This window comes from Hemiscyllium ocellatum, chromosome 8 (genome assembly GCF_020745735.1).
Source record: "Hemiscyllium ocellatum isolate sHemOce1 chromosome 8, sHemOce1.pat.X.cur, whole genome shotgun sequence".
Classification (NCBI taxonomy): domain Eukaryota; kingdom Metazoa; phylum Chordata; class Chondrichthyes; order Orectolobiformes; family Hemiscylliidae; genus Hemiscyllium; species Hemiscyllium ocellatum.
Genome location: NC_083408.1, coordinates 111,461,536 through 111,467,535, shown reverse-complemented (window position 1 = coordinate 111,467,535; position 6,000 = coordinate 111,461,536).

Here is a 6,000-nt window from a genome sequence, read left to right as displayed (position 1 = left end):
GTGGGTACAGTTACAACGTTTAAAAGAATTGAATTGAATTTGAATTTATTGTCACATGTACCGAGGCACAGTGAAAAGTTTTGTCTTGTGAGCAATACAGGCAGATCACAGAGTTAGGCAGCATAGATAAGTAAATAATAGGTAAACAGCAGCTAAAACAAAAAGACAGGTACAGGTGAATGTTAAGAGTTTGTGAGTCCATTCAGTATTCTAACAACAGTGGGGTAGAAGCTGTTTCGAAACCGGCTGGTGCGTGTGTTCAGGCTTCTGTACCTTCTCCCCAGTGCCAGAGGTTGTAGAAAAACATTGCCATGGTGGGATGGATCTTTGAGAATGCTGGTGGCCTTCTCTTGACAGTGGATCTGGTAGATGGATTCTATAGATGGGAGGTTGGCCTTTGTGATTGTCTGGACCTAGTTCACCACTCTCTGTAACCGTCTCCGATCTTGAATGGTACAGCTGCCATACCAGGGAGTGATACATCCAGACAGAATGCTCTCAATGGCTCACTTATAAAAGTTGGCAAGGGTATTCACCATCATGGCAAATTTCCTCAGCTGCCTGAGGAAGAAGACACATTTCTGGGCCTTTGTAACCAGTGCATCCACATGAAGAGTCCAAGAAAGCTTGTTGTGGATGACCACTCCCAGGAGCTTGACACTCTCCACTCATTCCACCTCTGTGCCGTTATTGTGTAGGGGGGGATGAGTAATATACCGTCGAAAGTCAATAATGAGTTTATTAGTTTTGCCAAGATTGAGAGCTTGGTTGTTCTCAGTGCACCATTTTTCCAGGTCTTCCACCTCCTGTCTGTAGTCTGTTTCATTGCCATCTGAGATTTGACTGACTATGGTGGAGTCATCAGTCATTAGTCGAGGAGACAGAAGACATTTGGATAAGTACATGAATACTGAAAATGTGTTGCTGGAAAAGCGCAGCAGGTCAGGCAGTATCCAAGGAGCAGGAGAATCAATGTTTCGGGCATGAGCCCTTCTTCAGGAAAGGCTCATGCCCAAAACGTCGATTCTCCTGCTCCTTGGATGCTGCCTGACCTGCTGTGCTTTTCCAGCAACACATTTTCAGCTCTGATCTCCAGCATCTGCAGACCTCACTTTCCCCCTAAGTACATGAATAGGAAAGGTTTGGAGGGATATGAGCCAGGAGCAGGCAGGTAGGACTGGTTTAGTTTGGGATTATGTTCAGCATGGACTGGTTGGACTGAAGGGTCTGTTTCCGTGCTCTATGTATCTATGACTCTAAGAGTCACTGGACTCAAAACATTAACTCTGCTTTCTCTCCACAGGTGCAGCCAGACTGCTGAGTTTCTCCAGAAATTTCTGCTTATGAAGCAATCAAACCATCTAGTTTGAAACTTTCATCTGGTTAAAGTGATATTCAACAGGGCATTGGAAGATAATTTGGATGGAAATAGTGTGCATGGTATGGAGAAAAGGCAGGATTAGACTGGCATAAGATGCTCAGTTGAAGGACTGGTGCAGGCATGATCAGTTGTAACAATTCTGTGATTCTGTGAAAAAGTGATTATGGGTTACAACCAGAAGCTGATGTGACTGCCAGGGAGACCTTGCCAAATACAGCAGAAGCTAAGCAAGAAAAAGATGCAAGTGAAGATGCATCATCAGGTATTAACAACAAATATATTTCACCCAGATTAGATTAGATTATTTACAATGTGGAAACAGGCCCTTCGGCCCAACAAGTCCACACCGATCCACCAAAGCGCAACCCACCCAGATCCATTCCCCTACATTTACCCCTCCTGAGAAAGTAAGAGCGGTAGCAGGGGTGAAGCGAGCAACTGATGGGGAAGAAATGCAATGACTTATTGGATCTGTTCAGCAAGGTTCTTACCTCATTTGTCATCAGAGTGTGCATCTCGAAGAAGGTCAATGTTAAGGATGTACGGTGGTAATGGGACACAGCACAAGAAGCAGCTTTCACTATGCTCAAACCACCAGTGGAAACAACACCAGTGCTGAGATACTATAACCTCAAGAATGCAATCACCTCATAGGGTATGACAGTGAGACCAGGCTTGGAGCTATCATGCAAAGTGCATTTGCAGTCAGAGTGGTGGTATACACTGAATGACTCAAATAGGAAGGAGCTGCTGTCTTTGCTCATGAGCATTGTAACCAGTAACTGTTTTGGAGAGACAAAGTAGCAATAGTATCCGACCACAATCCACTTCAAACCATCTGTTTCAAACTACCTTTCGGCTCCATAGGTATCAGCAATGAATGTTACTTTGTTTGAGCGTTGAAATTCTCCCAGTTTGGCTGGGTAAGTGTGACAGTTGCAGGGTGGGTGAGATAGCTCAATGTGGAAAAAGGATTCCTCTTGTTTGTGAATCTAGAACCATGTATTACTATTTTTTTTAAATTAGCAGTCACCCATTTAAGAAAGAAATAAAGAATTTTGTCCTTCTCATAGATGGTTGTGAGTCTTTCTTAAAAGATTCTGGAAGCGAACCTTGAATATTTTTAAGGCAGAAGTAGATAGATTCTCGATAAAGAGAAGAGTGAAAGATTGTGGAATGTCAGTACGATAGGAGTATTCAGACCAGCTTTGATCTTATTGAATAGTGGCAGACTGAGTGAATTGCTGTGTTCAAATGCAGAGTCATAGAGTCATACGGCATGGATACAGACTCTTTGGTCCAACTTGTCCATGCTGACCAGATATCCTAAACTGACTTACTCCCATTTGCCAGCACTTGGCTAATATCCCTCCAAATCCTTCCTATTTCTAATCCAAACTGCTAAATCACCCTCAATCCCATGCCTCCGCATTTTCTCCAGCAGTCTACCATGTGGAACCTTATCAAAGGCTTTACTGAAATCTATATACACCACATCAACTGCCCTCAACCACATGCTTGGTCACCTTCTCAAAAAACTCAATGAGGGTTATGAGACATGACCTGCCCTTGACAAAACCATGTTGACTATCTCCAATCAAATTGTTGCTTGCTAAATGATTATAAATCTGATCTCTTATAATCTTTTCTAAAACTTCTCCTACAACAGATGTAAGGCTTACTGGTCTATAATTGCCTGGGTTATCTCTACTGCCTTACTTGAACAAGAACCCAACATTTGCAAACCTCCAGTCCTCTGGTACTAAATCTGTAGTCAATGACAACTTAAAGATCAAGGCCAAAGGCTCCGCCACCTCCTCCCTAACTTCCCAGAGAATCCTCGGATAAATCCCATCCAGCCCAGGGGATTTTTCTACTTTCACACATTCTAGAAATGATAACACCTCTTCGTTACTAACCTTGATCCTTTCTAGTCTAATATCTCGTACCTCATTCTTCTCCACTACAATATTATACTTTTGCTGAGTGAAAACAGATGAGAAATATTCATTTAGCACCTCTCTGATCTCCACACGGTCCACACTCAACTTTCCACTTCTGTCTTTGACTGGACCTATTCCTATCCTAGTTATCGTTTTATTCCTCACATACCTATAGAAAGCTTTAGGGTTCTCCTTCATTCTACTTGCTAAAGATTGCTCACGTCTCCTCCTTGCTCTTCTTAACTCTCTCTTAAATCCTTCCCAGCTAATCTGTAACTCTCCATTGCCTCATCTCAACTATCTCGTCTCAACGTAACATAAGCCTTTGCTTAACAAGAGATGCAATTTCCTTAGTAAACCACAATTCCCTCACCTTAATGCTTCTCCCCTGCCTGACTGGGACATACCTATCAAGGACACACAATAGTTGTTCCTTAAACCAGCTCCAAATTTCGATCGTACCCATCCCCTGCATTTTGCTACCCCATTCTATGCATCCCAAGTCTTGCCTAATCTCATTATAATTGCTCATCCCCCATCTATAACTCTTGCCCTGTGGCATGTAACTATCCTTTCCAGTGCCAAACTAATCATAACCGAATTATGGTGACTCTCTCCAAAATGCTCACCTACCTCTAAATCAAACACCTGGCCTGGTTCATTACCACGTACCAGGTCCAGTGTGGTCTGCCCCTTGTCAGCCCTTCGACATACTGTGTCAGGGAGCCCACCTGCACCCATTGGACAAAAACTGATCCACCCAACATATTAGAGTTATAGCATTTTCCAGTCAATGTTGGGGAAGTTAAGGTCCCCCATAATGACCACCCTGGTCCTTTCACTCCTACCCAGAATCGTTTTGCCAATCCTCACTTTCGACTCACTCATTCCCACTCATCCTCAATCATCCCACTTCTGACCTTATGAGGGAAGGTCATTGCTGAAGCAGCTGAAGATGGATGGGTCTAGGACACTACCCTGAGGGACTCCTGCAGAGATGTCCTGGAGCTGAGATGACTGACCTCCAACATTGACAACATATTCCTATATGCCAGGCATGACTTCAATGAGAGAAGAGTTTGCCTCTGATACCCATTGATTCCAGTTTTGCCATGGCTCTTCAATGGCACACTTGGTCAATGCGGCCTTGGAGGGCTGTCACTCTCATAATTTAAAAAGTAATAAGAGGGCCTGTCTCACACGAATCATTTTGAAGTGCTTTGGCATGTCTCATGGATTAGATTAGATTAGATTACTTACAGTGTGGAAACAGGCCCTTCGGCCACAAGTCCACACCGACCCGCCGAAGCGTAACCCACCCATACCCCTACCTTTACCCCTTACCTAACACTAGGAGCAATTTAGCATGGCCAATTCACCTGACCTGCACATCTTTGGATTGTGGGAGGAAACCAGAGCACCCGGAGGAAACCCACGCAGACACAGGGAGAACATGCAAACTCCACACAGTCAGTCGCCTGAGGCGGGAATTGAACCCGGGTCTCTGGCGCTGTGAGGCAGCAGTGCTAAGGTGCCACTGTGCCACCCACGATGTGAAAGGTGCTTTATAAATACAAGTTCTCCCTGCTCAAGGATTTGAAAAGTACTAAATAAAGCCTTTATTTAGGCCTAACCATCTTTACCATTAACCTGAAACTCAACTGGACTCACCAAATAATCACAGCGGCTACAAAAGCAGCAGCAAATAACTCATCTCCTGACTTCCCAAAGCATGGTGCACCATCTCCAAGGCACAAGTCAGGGGGGCTGTGGGATACTCTCCACTTGCCTAGATGGATGCAGCTCTAATAACACTCAAAAAGCTTGAAACCATCCAGGACAAAGCAGTCTACTGCTCAAGGATTTGAAAAGTGCTAAATAAAGCCACTGCTTGTGTGTGTGTGTAAACTACATGTTGGAAGCAGGTTTATTAGAAATGTTCAAAAGGAAATTGAATAAAATCCTGTAATTGGAACAGTCACAGGCCTGGGAGTGAGGTCAGCTGAGAACTCCCAGAGTTATGATGGGCCAAATGTGATACTCTGAGCTTGCAGTCAGTCTGGCTGTTGGTTTGCCATCAGTTCATTTTCTTCACTGGCTGACACCAGTTTTAATGATGAGGGAAGGTCATGTGCCTCATTGCCTCGTGAGTCACAAGGTTGTAAGTTAAAGTCTTCTCTCATCAATTTGGCTAACAGCCCTTCATAATGATTTTTTTAAAAATGGGATCTTGCTGTGCATAGCTTGGCCACACCGGGTCACCTGACTGGTTGCAGTGTGCTTTGGAAACTGTCAGCGGTGCTATGTAGATGCAAGCTCTTCCTTTTTGCTGAGGAACCCAGTTCCTCCCCGTCACTCTGTGGAAAGTTTGCAACCTGTGGCTCTGCTGCTGGGAGACAGGTGCCAGGCAATAGGGTCAGGAAGAGGCCATTCAGCCCTCCAAATCGATCAGCCATTCTGCCAAATCATGGCTGATTTTCTGCTCAACACTATTCTGCCACACTCTCTCCATCTCCCTTGGTGTCTTTAATACCCAAGGTCACTACCAGCAGTGCTGAGGAAGGGTCACTGAACCCAAAACATGAATGTCACTTTCTCTCCACAGACCTGCTGAGTTTCCTTAGCAATTTCTGTTTTGGTCACTAACATTCAGATGCAACAGTGAATTCCACACGG